Below are 19,875 nucleotides of genomic sequence, written 5' to 3'. Positions count from 1 at the left end.
TAGTAGTCTAGTGGGACGGGACACGGGAGCTCAGCTGTCGGCGGCGTCTCCCTGAGCTAACGTTAGCTTAGCTACCGTTACAAAATGACCCAGTCAACTATTCACTTTTAGTTTAATACATGATGAGGCATTGTCTAACCGAACGGTATCTAGTCGGCCAGCTACCGATAGCTCCTGACATCAACAAACGCTCCACAAAGTCTAGTAGAGAGAGACGTGTGTGTGCTACCTGTTAGCCGTTAGCTCACGTTAACGCAAGTTAGTTCACCGTTCAAAACGAAATGTCCCATTGAACTAAATAATTCACTGAGGCGTTGTATTAACGTTATATATCCGGCTTAGCCGGATAGCTCCTGATATCAATGTCTTATAACACTGATTCGATGCGTATTCGAGCTGAGGGCTTGCTAACGTTATTCCAATATAATAGGGTCCAGGTGCAGCGCCGGAGAATCCTGGCCGTAGCTCTGCTCGAGGCTACTCGAGTATAGGTCCAGGTGCAGCTCCGGGGAATCCTGGCCGTAGCTGGAGGCTACTAGAGTACACACAGACAGTGGAGCTTGTTGCGTGGTGGCGATGTCTCGCAGATAATACAAGTACAAGTCTAATTATATAATATATATATTTTATAAAAAAAAGAAAAAAAAATTATATAAAATAATTTTTTTTTTTATCAAAAACGATGATACCGTGATATATACCGTTACCGTCTATGCTTCAAATTATACCGTGATATAAATTTTAGACCATACCGTCCACCCCTGATCTAGCTATTCTAAAACCATACTGGCTGTCCATTAGGAGATTATGTTTTTCAATGAAAGTGTCTAATCTTGCAACATATAGTTTTTCGAGTATCTTTGAGAACTGTGATAGCAGGGATACCGGTCTATAATTGGTAAACAAATGCTCTCCAGCTTTAAATAATGGTATAACCTTTGCAATTTTCATTTTTTGAGGGAATGCTCCCATTTTGAACGACAATTTGAATATATGAGATAGTGGCTCCACAATTCCTTGAATAATATTTTTTACCAGAGACATATCAATGTCATCCCCATCTGTGGAGGTTTTATTCATGCATTTGTTTACCATCTCAATAATGTCCTCTTTCTCCACAGATCCCAGAGATATTGAAGCAGGGTTTCTTTCTCCACAATCTTCCACCGCAAAACTCTTCCCAGTGTTGACTATTTCATTGGCTAGTTTTGGTCCCACATCAACAAAAAAGTTGTTAAACCCATCCACTACCTCATTTATAAGAGTAATCTTTCTGTCCTTTTCTGTAAAATAGTCAGGGTAAGCTAGGTTGGTTGGTTTATTTCTAATAATACTATTTAATATGTCTAGGGCTGACCTTCGAATTTTTATTTGGCAATCGAAGCTTCGGGGCCGAGCTTCGATTTTAATTCGAAGCTTCGAATTAAAAAAATGTTTAATTAATTAAAAAAAAAATTATCTTATGTTGTGGGACTTGTACAGCACTTTGGTAAACTTTGTTGTTTTTAAATGTGCTCTATAAATAAAGTGGATTGGATTAATGAATTAAGTAGCCCCTTTCGTGACTGTGACACAGCCAACACGGCTGTGTGATTTAATTCAAGGTGGATCGCTGTTGTCGTTTGAACAACTTCAGATTTCATGGGAACTACCAATCCCCCAAATCAAGAATGTTTAAGATGAATGAAGTAAGATTTTGATTATTTGAAATATGGCCTGTGTAGACTAAACTATGCACAGAATTATGTCAGTCTACAAGGTCCGGCAATGTAGACCTTGTAGACTCCACTACAGACCAATTATCAGTGAATGTTCATGCATTTTTAAGAAGGGCTACTTCCACAAAAAAACAAAGAACTCACCAAAACATCTCAGTAGCACCTTATCTAAATGTTCTATTTCATATATGGAGATTCATATTTATTTATGTATTGCATGCATTTCTACATTTTATTTCCTATTTTGTTTATTCATCCCAGTATCTTTCTTTCTTATGTGTGGAATTCTACAAGGCATTTACATTCACATTTACATTTAGTCATTTAGCTGACGCTTTTATCCAAAGCGACTTATAAGTTCTGTACGACAGGTCATCAGGAAGGATACAACTCTATCAGCTGAGTAACAATATTCATCAAAGTGTTGCGTGTTACAGTGTATGTTAGTTTATTAGGACAAGTGCATGACAGTAAGGTTAGTTAGGTTTAGATTTTTTTTATTTGATTTCAGATAATGGTTGAAGAAGTGCGTCGTTAGTCGACGGCGAAAGATTGGACGGGATTCGGCTGTCCTAACTGGGGTGCTTAGTTCATTCCACCATTGTGGGGCAAGGACTGAGAATAGGCGTGTAGGTGGTGTATATGTGTTTGAGGATGATATCCTTCAAACAGGCAATAGTAATGATATAATTTGGGCAGTGCTGAGCTGGGTTACTTTCCTCCAGTGTATTTGTCCCCCGGCCCCACCCAATGGCACCATGCACACACACACACACCGAAGTAAAAAAAAAAAAAAGTTGAAAAAAAAGTTGAAATTTTGTTTTTTTTTTAAAAAAAGAAAAAAAAATTTTACTTCGATTTTTTTTTAAATGTTCGAAGCTTGTGCCATCGAACGAAGCTTCGAAGCTTCGAAGTATTTAAGACAGCCCTAAATATGTCCCATATTCCTTTAACATTATTTTTATTTGTATCCAATAATTTGGTATAATAATCCTTCTTGCATTTCCTCATAATACTAATTAGTTTGTTTTTGTATTTTTTATATTTCAACTTGGCTTCTTTTGTTTTGTCTTTAATAAACCTAGTATTATTTTTTTTGCATGCATTTTGTATACCTTTTGACATCCACAGATTTTCTGCCAACTTGTTCTTATTGCTACACTGTTTCAGTGGGCAGTTTTTTTTCATACAGAATGAATGAATGAAAACTTTATTTAACAGATTGCAGAATGGGTACAATACAGTACGGCTCAATACACACAATTGTTAAGGGGATGCAGACCTGAGAAAGACGTTTGTCTTGTTTACATCAGAGTCCCCCATTTTCAATTCATATAGACATTTATGACATACACAACATACATGACATTTATGGCATAGGGACATATAGGTATTTAGTACTGATACATTTGTGACATAAACGGTATTCAAATATACAGTACTGTTACCCCTAGATCCCGACAGAGTATATATGATGGGGAGGGGACTGTACATTAGGAGGGGGTGGGTGGGTGGGAGAGAAATATACATACGGCGGGGAGGGAATATATACATGCGGTGGGGAGGAGACTGTCTATTAGGAGGTGGTGGGGGATTTGGGCATTTACGGTGGCCAGTTTCGAATTGCAGCCTCCCGTAGGTGCTCTTTAAGAGTGGTTTTGAATGTGGGTAGGGATTCACATTCCTTTACAGCTTTGGGTAGGGCGTTCCACATTGATGTGGCATAATTTGCTAAACGTGTTTAGGACTTTAAATTTGTCTAGAAATAACCCATAAGCTTCGTCAACATCTGATTCATCACATATACTCTTCCAGTTGCATTGCAATAACTCATTTCTGAAAGCAGATATTGTTTTGTCAGTTCTTATTCTCTTGTATTTTATTTCCTTTGACTCCCTCAGTCCCTCCTCTTCCTATAATTACACTCATAAACTGTAAAAACAGGTAAGTGATGACTAATATCTTCAACTAATAATCCACTTGTCGTATTACTTTCCATATTGTTTGTAAAAATGTTATCGATTAGGGTAGCACACTCATATGTTATTCTACTAGGTCTTGTAATAGTTGGAAAAAGGCTCATACTGTACATTATTTCCATGAATTCATCCGTTTTTCCATGTTTGTTAGGGTTCAACAGGTCAATGTTAAAGTCCCCACAGACATACTTAACCTTTTGCTTTGACGTGGAAAACAACCTCTCCATATTCACCATGAATGTGTCAATGTTAGATCCTGGATGACGACACCCTGAAACAGAACAGTACAGCAGATAAGCTGACAACAACGTATTACATACATGCATGTCATCACTAACACAACACACATATATTATATATAATGATATATCAAGTATATACACACTAAATAGTAATGTAAACAATCTCACGTGAATGAGTGAATGCACGTCTCGACCCGAGGCGGAGTGAAAGAAATAACGTTAAAACTAAAATGGCCGCTCGGCAACACTGGATCAAGGCACGTCATATCTGGTCAGCGATAGCAGTGAGACGCTGCCCTCTATTGGCCGGCGATAAACTCTTCACTTCAAAGAAGCAGTAAGAGCGAGAGATGCTTCCAGCTGCAGCCGTTCAGATTGGAGAGCGAAGAACTCCCCTTAATCATTAAGGCTTGATTGATTGATTGATTGATTGAAAACTTTATTAACAGATTGCAGAATGGGTACAATACAGTACAGCTCAATACACACAATTGTTAAGGGGATGCAGACCAGAGAAAGACTTTCGTCTTGTTTACATCAGGGTCCCCCATTTTCAATTCATCAGGACATATATGACATACATGACATACAGATAGTCAGTACTGCTACATCTATACATTTATGACATACCAGATTTGCAAATACAGTACTGTTTGTGATACAGAAGGAGTCAAGAAAAGGGAGTATATACATTTGACGTAGAAACTGTACATTGGAGGAGGTTGGGTGGGGGGGGTTGGGTACATTGGGATATTGACAACCATACTGGGTAATTTACTTAATGCATTGATGTAATGATGTGCCTGTGCTACTAGAAAAGGAACGGGATCTAACATCATCTTACTTTGCTCAAGGAGTCGATTATTTATTTATAGTCGAAAAGCAACTGAGGTTTCCCTCATGTACAGTTAACATCGAGTGTACATGTGAGACCAGCGATGATAGATTCAGCATAGAAATCACACAGCATATGAAATCACAACAATAAGGCAACAAGCAGAGGGGGGACAAGAGCGAGGATAAGAAATACATTGTTTGGATTTATTTGACATTCAGTTAAAAAACACATGAAGTGCGTTTAAAAGCTAAACATCAAGGATAGGCACAATAAAGTCATGGACTTATTTCCATTGTGGTTTCCTTGGTCTCAGACATATAACAATACAACAGCATCAGTACTGTACATACTATTTACATGAACATGTTCTTAAGCTTTAACATTTTCAAGGAGCCAGGGTTTTGGACCCTTTTCTTTAAAAGGTGCCGGCTGCTTCCTACTTTTTAACAGCAAAGTCAACATATTCCAACTTGTCGCTCCACCAAACCTAAATGAACATTTACCCATGTTGGTGTTGCACCTATAGGCAGCACAGACCAGCAACACTGGCTCTTGTGAGGTGAGAACGAGTGTCACCACTCCTCTCCGAGGGTGATCATCGAGGCGCTCTGGTTCTGGTTGAGGTACTGGTGTAGTAGACGTTATGGACCATGCTGAGCTGCAGTTGTACTGACCTAGCTTCCAGAGGGAGCCAGCCCAACTGTCAGGTTTTAAACTGTGGACACCAAACAGAAGGTAAAGACGGCTTTAACAGTACAGTAACAGTAATCCAGAACTATTTTATTGCACTGGTAAAGAAACTGTGATTTTATAGTATGTCTGCACTTTATGTGCTCATGTCATCATTCATGTCTTTTACATTCTACTAAAACTGAATCAAACCATAAACAAGTTGGCCTGTTGGGATGTTGGATCCTAATGTGAAAAACTGTGATTTTATGTCTGCTCATTTGAACCTTGCTATTATTTTACTTATTTTTACTTTTATCTCTACGCCCCACTATCCGCTGGGTGCATACTATGACCGTTATCATGTTTTGTAACAGATTACAGAAATTCAAGAAGCCTATTGGAACGCGAGGTTCTGATATGATTTGATTAATATATCTGCATTATTTTATCCCACTTTATGCTTTGCTCTTGCTGCTTGTTTTACACAGATTTTATGTCTTATTTCTTACTGATGTAAAGCACTTTGAACTGCAATCCCCTGTATGAAAGGTGCTATACAAATAAAGTTATTATTATTATTATTATTATAACTGCTGGAATTAAAACTCGTACAACTTGATCGGCAATGATTAGTGAACAAGGTCTTAAATTCTGCAATAGAGAATCTAAATCTTTAGGGATTGTTAGAGTTCCTATGGATTTGGAACCTTCTGCAGTGTGGCAGTGAAAGGGTTAACCTTCTGTGTATTGTCGCAGTGAAAGGGTTAACCGTTTGGTAGTGCGGCAGTGAAAGGGTTCATTTTGAATTTAAATAACATTTATAGCATTAAAAAAAGCACTCTTGCTGAAATAATTCATTCATTCATTAATTGGTGGGACGGCAGTATATTGTGCCATGTACTGTATGTGTAAAACACTTTTGACAAACACCCCTCACCTTGATGAGGGAAAACTCTCATATTATATATATTATGGCCATTTCCCAATTGTAATATTCTTTGTCATGGTCTAAGAGAAGTAAGACGTCAAGTAAAAGGTCCATTGACGATGAATGGGAGATCGACTGATTTTGTGGACCCACAGAATGTTTGTTTTATTTTTTTATACCCAAATGTGCCTGTATGCTCTCAGTCTGGCCTTTACCCTCTGACCTTTACCATCTCTCCCAATTCACTGACTCTGGAGCAGCTCCAGACTTTATGCTTGATGACATCACAAAGTATATTAATAATATTATAAATAAATAATAGATACATTTGAGATTTTGGGGGCGAGAGTTGCTCATGTTCACTATCATCGTTGGTCTTAAACCTCTGCTCTGTTGTTCTATTAAATAAAGTTAATATTATTATTATTAAACCATATGAATATCATATATGAATTCTGAAAATGGGTGTAGTTCCTCTTTTCTAAATCAGAGCGATGGACTGCTCTGTTGTATGTTAGAGTGACGGACTGCTCTGTTGTATGTTAGAGCGACGGACTGCTCTGTTGTATGTTAGAGCGACGGACTGTTGTATGTTAGAGCGACGGACTGCTCTGTTGTATGTTAGAGCGACGGACTGCTCTGTTGTATGTTAGAGCGATGCTCTGTTGTATGTTAGAGCGACGGACTGCTCTGTTGTATGTTAGAGCGATGCTCTGTTGTATGTTAGAACTTTGTAAAGAAACTCAAAGTACTAAGAGCGATACACTGCTCTGTTGTTATACATTTTTTATTGAACAATCTTATCACACTTTTTGACTGTCCGTTCTATCTTATTATCTTTAGCCTATTTTAAACTGAATCAAACCGCACTTTTTTACTCTATCTAATCTATTCTATTTTATTATTTGTATTGCTGAAGAACTGTGCTTTGCCTAACCTTGCTACCTCTCTATCTCTTTGTATTTAAATTTTAAATTTTTTATGCTCGCTTATGCCTGTATTTTTTACTGTTGTGAAGCACTTTGAACTGCAACCTCTGTATGAAAAGTGCTATACAAATAAAGTTATTATTATTAAATGAAAATGGACTGCTTCTACCCTGTGTGGCTGCACTCTCTGGTTCCCAAAATTCAGATCAAACTGTAAAACTAAACGTTGCCGATCAGATCCAGCAATTGCACATCTTATTTTTCAACTAAAATGTTATCAAACATAATTTTTGTAAAAAACCTTTTAGGTGGAGAAAGTCATCATCATCATCAAACCTTTATTTGAATAGGCAGGTTAATTAAGTTAAGTTCTTATTTTCAATAACGGCCTATTTCAATAACGGCCTATTTGGGGGTAAAAAGCCCCATAGGGGAAAGGGGATGGGGGATAAAATTAAATAAATAAAAATAAAACAGAAAGGAACATTATTAACACTTTGATCGCCAGGCTTAAATTCAGAATAAACCATCCCACACCAGCTCTATTTGTCTATGGGGATGTTTACCTTCTTTGCAGGGCTATAACTTTTTAAATTGTATTGCTAAATTGACATTACTATGGCCCATTCAACGTCCTATATCTATTGTTCAGGGTGTAGCAACGTTATACTTTTTCATTCACATATTCATACTAAAATACGGTCTAAAGTATAAGTATGTTTTTATCGTTTTCTGCAGCTTTCTCCAGAACGTGATTTATAGCCCCAAATGCATTATATTGATGATGAAATACAGTTTGATAGGAATCTGCGCGAGATAAAAAATGTCAAATGGACGTGCTTCTAGAAGTTACTACTGATCATCTGATGTTGACCGGATGGGGGGGGGGGGTCGTTTATAATTCCGTGGCCAACGTTAGATGATTCATCTAGTGTGGGTGATATGATCATTAGAGCAGTTAGTATCAAACACGTTAAAAAATAACGCTGAATCTTACCGTAGCTTCCTCATAGCGTTGGGCGATGAGCGTGGAACAGAAATATTCCTATTATGGGATGTAGAAATATGCGATCCATTTCCAGGTTGTATAATAGTATATACGTCCAAATCATGTTGTTTATCGAGTTATTGGTAACGGATTGCTATCTGTTGTGTCTAGCTCGAGTCCTGACACTATTACCGAGTGATCGGACCCAATTGAAATGAGCACCAGCTTCCATTTCCTGTTTCCGCTCTGGGCGATCCGTCGATCGGCCACCAGATGGCGCTCTTGAACCGTTGGAGAGTTGAGAGGGGCTCAACAGTAGATCTCAAGTCTCCGGGGGAGAAATATGATTTCGATCACAGATTTTTTAAATATTGATATCAAAGACGTGGTCCAGCGTCTTTGGCAGAATGCGCATGGCGGGGAAAGACGTGGTCCAGCGTTTTTGGCGATTAAAGTGGGCAAACCACACAACGCGCTGAGTCGCGGCACGGCCGACCCGGGTTCGGTTCCCGGACCCGTCGTTATTTGCCGAATGTCTTCCACCCACTCTGTCTCCCGTTCCTCCTCTGTCTCTCTCTACTGGACTGCCCAGTAGTAAAAAAAAAGAAGCGATAATTTTTTTTTTTAAATAAAAAGGCAGGACATACATACAGAGCAACAACTGCACAGAACAACAACAACTGGCGGACAACAGAACAATAGTGGCAGAATGGTGTTAGCTCACGGAGAAGCAGCTACATGAGTGCTCTATTGCAGGGGTTCCCAAACTTTTCAGGCCGCGACCCCCAAATAACGGTGTCAGAGAGCCGCGACCCCCACTATTATAGGAGGTAGCAAAAAAGTTTAAATTTTTTTTTTTTATAAATGGAAATGTATGGTTGAAACATGCACACGTTCAAACGCACACACACTAATAAGCATTGGAGGCTTTTAACCAGGGCCGGACTGGGGAAATCATTCAGGCCAGGAAATATAGTGCAAAATATAGCTCCAGTCAGGCCACTTTTTAAGCAGGGGGTCTGGGGTCCCCCACCAGGACATTTCTTGTTACAAAGACTTCATTTCCTGCATTTTATTTGTACCCTTTAAATGCCAGTGTTTGTGATGGCATCACAAATTATTGTTAAAAAACAGGCTAGCATATATGATTAGCAACAACACTGATTTTGATGGATTTTCTGTTTTTTTGTAATGTCAGATTGAAAATAATACAATATTTTATTCAACTTCAGCCCTGATCATAACACCACATATTCATTTTATAATTCTAACCCTTTAAATGCCAGTGTGTGTGATGGCATATATTTGCAATATATCAAATGCAAAGTAGATTTTTCTGGGGGGGATTATCATTACAGGCTAGCATGTGTCAATGATTAGCAACAACAGTTTTTTGTAAGGGTCCCGCCTCCACCAATCACATGCGGCTCCCTTTGTGTGTGTGTGTGAGAGCAAGAGAGAGAGATAGTTCTCCAACTTGTGTGAGTTGCAGTGATCTCCTGGTTGTTCCCCACATAGGTTATCTAACTATTGCGCTGCTGCAACTAGAAACACTGGCCTGGCCTGCTTCTAAGTTCAGTGGCCTGACTGCATACATTTTTTGTTTTTGTTTTTTGGAAATCATCTGGCGATCCCCCCGCGGCGGCTCGCGACCCTCCTGGGGGTCGCGACCCCGACTTTGGGAACCCCTGCTCTAGGGAGTTTGTTAAAGTTGTGTGTGTGTGTGTTTTGTTGTAGGAAATTGTTTGTTGTGTTAAAGGACAAAAACGATGAGCCGTTTGTATAAATCATTCTGAGTCGTTATTAAAAATAGAAACATAGTTTATTTCATCTGTGGCCACAAAATGAAAGTTCAGTTTACAGTCAGAGACAACATGTGTTCACACACTGAATCTGACTAGCAAAGTGACCAAGAGAAATACACGTAACATTAGAACAGATATGACTGAAAGTATCAAATGGCCCAGTTAGGAGAATCAACCTTGGCTAGGCGGTGATGTGCACGATGTTCCAAACTGGAATGTTAAACAACCTTGCTAGGAGAGGAAAAGATTAGATATGTGCTAATCAATGTTCCTGTCTCCCTAATAAACTGGTTTAGATCCTGATGCGTGAGTTCCTCTTTGGTGAGCTTGTTTTGAGAGCACAGACACCACAAAAGACACCCCCCCCCCGTTCTCAAAGTCAACTGGTATTAGTATAAGAGGAGGTGGCCCACAAGCAGAAGCAGAACCCAAACCACAGAGACACACATCGTATACTTTCCACTGATAGGATCCGGCAAAATGTTGAAGACCGCTTTCTGTTTCCTTTTTGTGTTCCTTGGATATGTGTCCATTGAACCTGTGGATGCCGGCAAGGATGAAATCAAGCAGCTGAAGGTGAATGAAAATGCCATCAAGGCAGAATTGCACATCCTGAAACAGGAAATCAACCAGCTGAAGGTGAATGAAGATGCCACCAAGAAGGAAATCAACCAGCTGAAGGTGAATGAAGGTGCCAGCAAGAAGGAAATCAACCAGCTGAAGGTGAATGAAGATGCCAGCAAGAAGGAAATCAACCAGCTGAAGTTGAATGAAGATGCCACCAAGAAAGAACTGCTCATCCAGAAACAGGAAATCAACCAGCTGAAGGTGAATGAAGGTGCCAGCAAGAAGGAAATCAACCAGCTGAAGGTGAATGAAGATGCCACCCAGAAAGAGCTGCTCATCCAGAAACAGGAAATCAACCAGCTGAAGGTGAATGAAGGTGCCAGCAAGAAGGAAATCAACCAGCTGAAGGTGAATGAAGATGCCACCAAGAAAGAGCTGCTCATCCAGAAACAGGAAATCAACCAGCTGAAGGTAAATGAAGGTGCCAGCAAGAAAGAAATCAACCAGCTGAAGGTGAATGAAGATGCCAGCAAGAAGGAAATCAACCAGCTGAAGGTGAAGGTGATCGAGCTGCAGAGACAATCCACTCCACGAGCAGGTAATTAATTAACACAATTAATTTCTCAACAGTATGTATAATAGGTAACAATCGAGGGGCCACAAGTAATGAATATTTACCTAAGAACTAATAAAGAACTATTAACAAAATGTGGGAACATTATGGAAATATATTGTTAACGTTTAGAATTAAAACCAAGCAGGTAGATAATTGGGATTTGAGAGGCAAATGTAATAGTTCTTCACTGAATGTGTCATAGAACCTTTTCACAGCGACCGTTTTGGTACATCATCACAGGCCCAGGGGTAAACACAGGTGCAATGATATTATATATAGGTGTGCAAGGGCCCTGGTAAACACAGGTGCAATGATATTATATATAGGTGTGCAAGGGCCCTGGTAAACACAGGTGCAATGATATTATATATAGGTGTGCAAGGGCCCTGGTGCAATGATATTATATATAGGTGTTATATTATATAGGTGTGCAAGGGCCTTGTATTTTGCACGCTGTCCTGTCGGAATGGTTGTGACACATTTAAATGGAATGGGACCATAATTAATGTTCTTAATTACACCTGTGATGACATGTTAAAATGACCACTGTGAGAAGGGCCTAAAGCAACACGTACTCCTACAGTTCTTCTGTACTTTACTAATAATTATTGTTATTATTGTATTATTATCGTTATTTATTGTTATTATTATTGTTATTTATTGTTATAATTAGTGTTATAATAATAATCATTATTATGTTGTATATTTATTTTATTGTGCTTCTTGAAGTGAAGGGTAATAATTTAAGGGTAAGCCCTGTTGTTGAAGGGCAGAGTCCTTTCTCACCACAATCCATGCTGTTCTCCATACTGAGCTCTGGCTTGTCAGCCACACGCCTAATGGGGCCACGCTCCAATCTGTACAAGCACTGAAATAAATGCTGAGACCTACTTTGGTGCCTCAGTGGCTGAGGTGACAAGCTACAGTTCTTGCTTAGGAGTTTTTTTTTCTTTATTTTAATTTTCTTTTTACTTCAACAGCTCTCAACCTCTTAACAGGCACCGCCAAAAGTGGCAATTTTTTTACTTGAATTTGAGGACTGCATACTCTTTTTTGCAATCCAAAATACTATACCTTATATTTATAGCACATGCATGAGTCTGGTCCCTTTTGAAAGAGGACATTCTGAAGTACAATAAAGATAATTCACACAATAAAGATAATTCACTTTTAGTGCTAATGAAATAGAGTAACATAGGTCTGAAATTGAGTTGTAGAAAAAAGTGTCACTCACGTTGTTCTCTAGTAGTTGCAATATCCGAAGTAGTACTGTATATCAAAAAAAAATTGTATGGCTGAAAAAAATACCTCGGCCCATAGCCTGAAGTCTTGTGTAGTACATGTCCTGGGTCCATAGCCTGAAGTCTTGTGTAGTACATGTCCTGGGTCCATAGCCTGAAGTCTTGTGTAGTACATGTCCTGGGTCCATAGCCTGAAGTCTTGTGTAGTACATGTCCTGGGTCCATAGCCTGAAGTCTTGTGTAGTACATGTCCTGGGTCCATAGCCTGAAGTCTTGTGTAGTACATGTCCTGGGTCCATAGCCTGAAGTCTTGTGTAGTACATGTCCTGGGCCTCATTTGTTGATGAAACAAAACCAACATCAACACAATTTACCACCAAGAGCGGAGAGTTTAGTCTCACAAAAAGATCTCTGATGTTGTTAGCTACATGCTAATGTGATTGGCATTTTCCATATAGATCGTTAGCATTTGAGGCGCCTAGCGTACATTAACGTAGTAACGTTAACGCTACTAGAATAAATGGATGAAAACGTTATTTAACAGATTGCAGAATGGGTACAATACAATATGGCTCAATACAAACAATTGTTAAGGGGATGCAGTAGTGTTGTCACGATACTGAAATTTTATTTTTTATTTTTTATAAATTTTGCTTTAGTTGCTGGTTGATTCTCCTCAGCTTCTCTCTGGTACTATAGGAGAAGATACATATAACACTTTTAAAACACTTTGTTTAACTTTAGATCACACATTTAAAAATAACTGTTCATCTCACTTCAATCATTTTTATTGCAGAACATGGTATTTTCTCAAGCAGACAGATGTAAACACTGTAATCTGTGTTGCATGTACCTGACAAACTGAACTGTTTGTATTACAGTCATATTCCGACTTAACTGAATGCACATGTGTGTGTGTGGACTACTGTACTATTACAGGTATTGAAATGAACAATGCAACTTCCTTATACAAAATTTTTTTTTTATATTTTTTTATGAATAATTAAATATTGATATTTCGGGAAATGAGTATTGAAACCGTTTTAAATATTCAGAATCGATATGTATCGATTTTTTGATATTTTTGACAACACTAGGATGCAGACTGTTGTAGTTTGGACTGGGTTCCTTATAACAATAACTTGACAACACATGAGCCGCAGCTACTTGGGACAGCTCTGCTGTAAACACTGGAAATAATCTCGGTTACTATGTCCACACGCAACCAATGCAACCGGGATTCACGCAAAACTTCACCCTGGACTCCGGTTTTAAAAGACCACGGTTGCAGTGTTCCAAAACCCCGGTTGCGTGTGGTCGAACAGTGCAACTGCGCACATTAAATCACCGTTACATAACACCCCGCGTTCGTGTGGACAGGGCCTAAGTGGGGTGAGATTTGTGGCAAGTCAAATAACATCTGATTACAAATTACCGGTACTAGGGCCAGGGGCGTAGCTGGGGGGGGGGGGGGTAGTTTAGGATGATTCCAAGGGCCCAGCACTTTTATTTTTTTATTTTTTTACTAGACATCACTCAGGTGTATTATTGATGCTCTCATTGATACTATGTTTGTTTCTGAAGTGTGTGTGTGTGTGTGTGTGTGTGTGTGTGTGTGTGTGTGTGTGTGTGTGTGTGTGTGTGTGTGTGTGTGTGTGTGTGTGTGTGTGTGTGTGTGTGTGTGTGTGTGTGTGTGTGTGTGTGTGTGTGTGTGTGTGTGTGTGTGTGTGTGTGTGTGTGTGTGTGTGTGTGTGTGTGTGTGTGTGTGAGATATATAGAGAGAGAGGGGGGGCTTTGGTAGACTATTGCATTGGTCCATTCATTGAAGATGAACGCAATGCGACATCCTTTACTAGGCTCACCCACCAACAGTGCAGGTGCTGAACTGCTGATCCGAATGTATAGGTAAAAACCATATTATGCGTTTTCATCAATAAAAAAATGGCCAAAAAAGATTCCGCTTGCGCCCTTACGCGCGCTCGCATTCACTGGGGGCCTACAAATACATTCTTTCATGGGGCCCAGAATCTGGAGCTACACCCCTGACTAGGGCTGACCACGACTAGTCGAATAGTCGACTAATCAATCGAAAGGAGCCGTAGTCGACTGCCAACCTCTTAGTCGAATGCACAATATATATAAAAAAAAATTGTCACTCTTTCCAAAAGCAAAGAGGCCTAGAAGCGTGGCTAACGCTAATGGCGCGCATACCAGCGAGGCTAACTGCCTAAGAAAACGGGCACAGAGGCACTGAAAGAGGATTTCACCTGTCTAATGAACACACTAGACAAATTGGGTCAATAGGAAGGAGGATGTAATTATAGAGGAAATCAGAAAGTGGCCAAATACTTTTCCATGCTACTGTAAGTACTTAGTTGCTGTCTCCCTCTGCTCCAGATCCACCCAGCGACCTACTGATGATTAAGAAAGAAGAGGCTCAGGACACACTAGACCCAACCATGGATATTTCCACTGGGCTGAAGGAGGAGCCCACAGACCATCAGGATATCAGTATGTTCCTGTTCTTTTTATTGTCTTTATTTTCTCTTGTTGTCTTTCCTCTGTTGCAGCACAGTTGTCAGTCTCTGTCTATGTGTCCATAGCTTTCCCTCCTCTCATTCTTTCCATTACCCCAATCTGTGATTTTCCTTTACCATAATAAAGTGAGGTATTTTAACACTTTGGACGCCAGCAGGTCTAGCCATCTTTGCTCTAAGACAGGGGTCAGCAACCTTTTTGACATGGAGTGCCTGTTTGAAATATAGTTGTAACTAGTGTGCCTCAACAATATTCCATGCATCGTAATTTTTTTTCTTCTCATAATCAGGTCTTTTTAATGATAATTTTTACATTATTACATCATTATTGTTATTGTTATTATTAACAATATTATTATGATGGTTGTATCAACCCTAAATCTGAGTTGGGGGGGGGGGGGGATGCAATGCAGACAAACAGCTGCATACAGTGCGACCATTTCACTCACATTTGCCCATTCATTTTTGGACACATCACACACCATCGGTGTGTGTACTGTACGTGTGCTGTCATAGCTCCACCTACAGGCCTAATGGAGAACACCAGGATGTGAATGGAGGGTGAATGTGAGGTATATCGTGTAAATAAGTTTTGATTGATTGCAAGACTACACTGTAAAAAAGAATATAATAATAAGTTACCAGAACTTAAAAATATTTTGTTCAGTTACTGTGCATTAATGTTTTCAGTTTTCAATCCATAATAAGTTAACAGAAAAATAAGTACACAACCACATTATTTCAACCTAATAAAACTATGTTTATTGTCATTGTTTTAAGAACACAAGTTGACTTGGTAATACTCACATTTTGAGAAAAAAAATGGCTTTTAACATGTGCAATGTTCAATGAAATAGAAAAATAAATAATAAAATGTGTTGATTAATCCCACGGTGACCATAATAATGTTTTTGTTATAAGGCTCTGCAAATGTTACTGAATGATGTAGCAATGTATTTCCAGCTAAATTGAAATAATAAACAAATAAAGGGTCTCAATTAAATATGTGGTAGTAAAAAGAACCTGTGGGAGGATTTCAATAAGATAAATGCGACAACAGTGCAAAATATTTCACTATAATATTTCAAAGCAAAAAAAAAAAAAAAAAATATAATTTTCATTTTTTTTTTTTTTTTTTTTTTTACTGCTGCCCCCTGTGCCTATGCAAATGCCCCCGCGTGCCTATGCAGGCACGCGTGCCTAGGGTTGCCTACCCCTGCTCTAAGATATAGGGATTTTGATCGATTACGCGTGGAGGAAAATCTATTTTTAAAACGCATCTTTAAAAGCATGGCAACAGCAATAATATACTCGATGCTTTATGCTTATTGTCAATCAAAACAGTCACAGTTACCATTTGATATTAAGAGTTTATTCATAACTAACAAACAAGTTGCGCCCACACACACATGCTCTGTGGTATTGCTGCTAGTAGCAATAACTTTAGTTAAGCTGCATTATGGTATAACTTAGCCACCTAGTGCTACCTAACGTTAGCTAAGACAGTGTCTACGGGAGCTGCCGTGGTACAGCCATGGCTATTATCGGACTAACCAACACGGTTAGCTAGCCAATCTGTCTTTTCACATATTTTTTTTGATCCACTTTTTCTCCTCATTTTTCAATTTTTCTCCCATCCCAATTTCGCCTCGCCAATTCTCCCTTCAATTCTCCCCTCCCCTGTCTCGAACGTTGCTAGACCATGCCTCCCACTGGTCGGCTGCAGTGAGGACGAAGCCTTGCATCACGTGTCCCCTCCGGTACACGAGGAGGCAGCCGTCGCATCTTTTCACCTGAACAGCGCGATCTCTCAGTGGCGAGGAGTAATGTGTGGGAGGCTCACGCTGCCCCCGTTACTTCCTGATCTGCTGTACAGGCGCACCAACCAACCTGTAGGAGTCGCTGTCCACAACGTCCGATCCCCACCCACCAGCTTTCCCACCCCTAACACTGCCAATTGTGTTAGTATGAACGACCAGCCAAGCTGGTAGCAACGCCGAGAGCTGGGCTCGAACCCAGCATCTCCTGCGTTAGTGGCGAGCGCCTTGCCCACTGCGCCACTTAGCCGCCCCTGTCTTTTTACTTTGAGCTAACGTTCTCTAACGTTCTCTCTCATGCGCACACAGCTCCAAGGACATACACTCACAAATCACAACTAATGTTAGCTTGCACTAGGTGGCTAAGTTGTACCAAAGGTCCAAAACACAGCTTAACTAACGTTATTGCTACTAGCAGTAGCAACTAACGTTAGCCATCAACCATACACTCTTTATAGCCTCTATAGCCACAAGTTCGGTAGCTAGCTAGCTACTTAACGTTAGTAAACATTGGTAAACACAGGTGCAATGATATTATATATAGGTGTGCAAGGGCCCTGGTAAACACCGGTGCAATGATATTATATATAGGTGTGCAAGGGCCCTGGTAAACACGGGTGCAATGATATTATATATAGGTGTGCAAGGGCCCTGGTGCAATGATATTATATATAGGTGTGCAAGGGCCCTGGTAAACACCGGTGCAATGATATTATATATAGGTGTGCAAGGGCCCTGGTAAACACGGGTGCAATGATATTATATATAGGTGTGCAAGGGCCCTGGTGCAATGATATTATATATAGGTGTGCAAGGGCCCTGGTGCAATGATATTATATATAGGTGTGCAAGGGCCCTGGTAAACACAGGTGCAATGATATTATATAGGGGTGCAAGGGCCCTGGTGCAATGATATTATATATAGGTGCTATATTATATAGGTGTGCAAGGGCCTGCTATTTTGCACGCTGTCCTGTCGGAATGGTTGTGACACATTTAAATGGAATGGGACCATAATTAATGTTCTTAATTACACCTGTGATGACATGTTAAAATGACCACTGTGAGAAGGGCCTAAAGCAACACTTACTCCTACAGTTCTTCTGTACTTTACTAACAATTATTGTTATTATTGTATTATTATCATTATTTATTGTTATTATTATTGTTATTTATTGTTATTATTAGTGTTATAATAATAATCATTATTATTATGTTGTATTATTTATTTTATTGTGCTTCTTGAAGTGAAGTGTAATAATTTAAGGGTAAATTGAAAGGCAGAGTCCTTTCTCACCACAATCCATGTTGTTCTCCATACTTGAACTTGAGGACTGCATACTTTTTTTGCAATCCAAAATACTATACTTTATATTTATAGCACATGCATGAGCCTGGTCCCTTTTGAAAGAGGACATTCTGAAGTACAATAAAGATAATTCACACAATAAAGATAATTCACTTTTAGTGCTAATGAAATAGAGTAACATATAGGTCTGAACTTGAGTTGTAGAAAAACGTGTTACTCACGTTGTTCTGTAGTAGTTGCAATATCCAAAGTAGTATATCCAAAAAAATTGGAAGGGCTGAAAAAACACCCTCGGTCCATAGCCTGAAGTCTTGTGTAGTACATGTCCAGATTTCATAAATATCTAAGTGTCTGCTAAAGAAGTTGGCGCACGCCTCACATATCGGCATGTAACTCAAGAACCGCTGATCGGATCTATATATTGTATTAAAAACATTGTCTTTATTAAAAAAAAATTACTTCTGTGCAATGCTCATTGCTGAAAATATCTAATGAATGAATTCAAATAATGAAAAATCCATGTTTCTCTCTTCTTAATTTAGCCTCTTTTCCAAGAGTCGCATTCTCTGCTGCATTAACAACGACTGCCCTGAGACTAGTGTCTGCCGGTAGCAATATGATTTTCGACCACGTCTTCACCAACACGGCCGGTGCTTACAACACGGACACAGGTAATGTATCTGGGGGTTGAAATGTTTTGAGCCTGCAATGTTTTTGATGAGTGTTTATTTCCAATGAAGCCTGCATTAATTTTAACTGCCATGTTATACGTTACATTTACACAGAACACAAGTGTAATAATGCTTTTGATAAAATGACTAAATGTAAATGTAGTATAGGCAAGGTAGATTCCTTAGTAGCAAAGTGCATAATAGTAAAAGACAGTATGAAGGTTAGTATTTATTTTTTAATTATTTGTTACATTATTATGAATGTTATAATAAAATACAATGTCAATGTTACAATGTCCTTCTGTCACAGGTATCTTCACTGCTCCAGTCGGAGGCGTGTACCTCTTCACCTTCACCACGAACTTTGGATACAACCATGATTGTTCAAATGGCCTGTTGGTGAAGAACGGACTATTTCAAGTCAGCACCTACGCGACAAGTGATAGCAGCATCAGTGGCACAGTGATTCTGCAGCTTAATCTTGATGACACGGTCTCCATTATCAGTCAAGGCAGTGTGTATAATGCTGATGTGATGTACCCCTGCAACACTTTCAGTGGCTTCCTGCTCTTCCCAGTGTAGACTGGTGTACTATTGGTGGTATTCTCGTGACATGTCGGGTCAATCAATATACTGTAGCTCAACACCACAGCTCACTGACCATGTTGTCATTTAACAGTAACCAAAAATAAGACTTAAATTACTTTGAAAGCGTATTGTAATCAGTAAATAAATACATTCATGCCTATAATCAGTAAATTGAACCTGTACCTTTTGCAGCAGTGGTAATCGGTGTGTGTTCTCTGTGTAAACAGAAATTTTGAAACCCTTTCCTTCCCTTTGGCATATCTTTTACTGAATATATGAACCACTCTGAGTGCATCATCCATAGCTTGGTGTTCAATCGTGTGTGGCTGCTCTTGATCTGTGCCAGACAAACTCTAGTAGTTAAATGTGGAAGGAGGGGCTGGGAGGCAGTGAAGCCATCACAGGCTTCTTCACCTGACAGAGAAAGGGT

At 39.4% G+C, this 19,875-nt stretch overlaps 1 protein-coding gene across 5 annotated transcripts in view; it reads right to left on the bottom strand.

The window, feature by feature from the left end:
• The window catches only part of LOC311228560 (uncharacterized protein), a 71,627-nt gene that overhangs the window by 15,204 nt on the left and 36,548 nt on the right, over nucleotides 1–19,875 (bottom strand). For 4 of the 5 annotated variants that reach the window (XM_084314462.1, XM_084314464.1, XM_084314461.1 and 1 more), the window contains exons 1-2: nucleotides 4,108–4,136; nucleotides 3,892–3,968 (exon numbers count right to left, since the gene is read on the bottom strand). The exons of the other annotated variant lie outside the window; for it this stretch is intronic. The gene's annotated coding sequence lies outside the window, so the exon portion shown is untranslated. Of the gene's footprint in view, nucleotides 1–3,891; nucleotides 3,969–4,107; nucleotides 4,137–19,875 lie in introns of those variants that run through there. 5 annotated transcript variants of the gene reach the window in all.

The sequence above is a fragment of the Notolepis coatsorum genome, assembly GCF_963971535.1.
Source record: "Notolepis coatsorum genome assembly, chromosome: 5".
Classification (NCBI taxonomy): domain Eukaryota; kingdom Metazoa; phylum Chordata; class Actinopteri; order Aulopiformes; family Paralepididae; genus Notolepis; species Notolepis coatsorum.
Note: the sequence above shows the minus strand (reverse complement) of the source record. Positions and strands in the feature narration are given on the sequence as shown.